This window comes from Larimichthys crocea, chromosome XII (genome assembly GCF_000972845.2).
Source record: "Larimichthys crocea isolate SSNF chromosome XII, L_crocea_2.0, whole genome shotgun sequence".
NCBI lineage: Eukaryota > Metazoa > Chordata > Actinopteri > Sciaenidae > Larimichthys > Larimichthys crocea.
Genome location: NC_040022.1, coordinates 987,332 through 988,520, shown reverse-complemented (window position 1 = coordinate 988,520; position 1,189 = coordinate 987,332).

Sequence of the window (1,189 nt, the reverse complement as noted above, 5' to 3'; positions counted from 1 at the left end):
CACACTACCATGAGTAACGCTCAGAGAGAGAGAGAGAGAGAGAGAGGCAGCAAATGAGTGCAAGAGAGTGGGAGGCACTTCCTGTGTATATATTTGTCTCACACAGTTGGTGTGGCTTCTGTGGATTCAATGTGTGTGTGCGTGTGTCTGTGTGGTTTGTCGTTATATTTTTATCACCGGCTTTAGTTTCACACCCTTTGGAGTGAAAAGTGAGCTGTTTGATCACCGGTAAAAGAATAAAAACCAAAAAGGTCAAGACAAGATGGGAGGTGAAGAAATAGATCCAGAAATAAAACTGTAACGCAGACAATGAGGGCTTGATGTCAAGGGTTTGCATCTGCAACAGTCACAAACCACACCAAGACAGATAAATAAAGGACAGAGGATATATCTTTGCTTTGGGATGCGAGCCTGGCTGAAGATGGACAGATCATGTACGTCCCTCGCCGAGTTCAATCCACCGTTGCAAAAAGTGCCCTGGAGTAAAGCTGGAAATCAAGGACAGCACAGGGGAACTTGCTTTTCATTCCAACACTGGAGGGACACGCTCAGGATGAGAGAAAAAAAAAATCACACTGACACACTGTGGGTGGAACAAAAGCCCAAAATACAACTCTGTTTTTTCTCACTTCACCTGCAAGATTTTAACACCGAGAGAAATTCCTGTTCAAAAGACAGAGAGTGAGGAGTTGTTTTTTCCACTGAGCGACCAGATTAAAAGACAAATGTGGATCACATTGTCAAGAATAGATGTTGATCTATTGATTGGCAAGCTGCGTTAAAGAACAACAACATTAATTAACACTTAAACAGAGTTTAGTGTCACTTTTCTTAGATGTTTTCTGACACTTGATAAATATCAAACTAATATAACAAGTATGTGCATAACATTCGTTACCAGGTTAATTATTCTCTCACTAACAAACTAACCACACAGAATGAGGAAGCATATCTGCCTTGTCAAAATATGAGACACGTTGCTGCTGTGTGATCAGAATCCAGAGTCAGTGAAATTAGGATTTAAAAAACAAAACAAAAAAGAATCCCCTTTTTATTTTGATTTCAAACCGTGCTGGCTAACTCTTTATGTACGTGAGAAAGAGAACAGAAAAACAGAATTGAACAAGACAAAGCAGAACAGCAGGAAGACATTGGACCGACTGCGGTTTCAATAGCATGACCTGTCCAG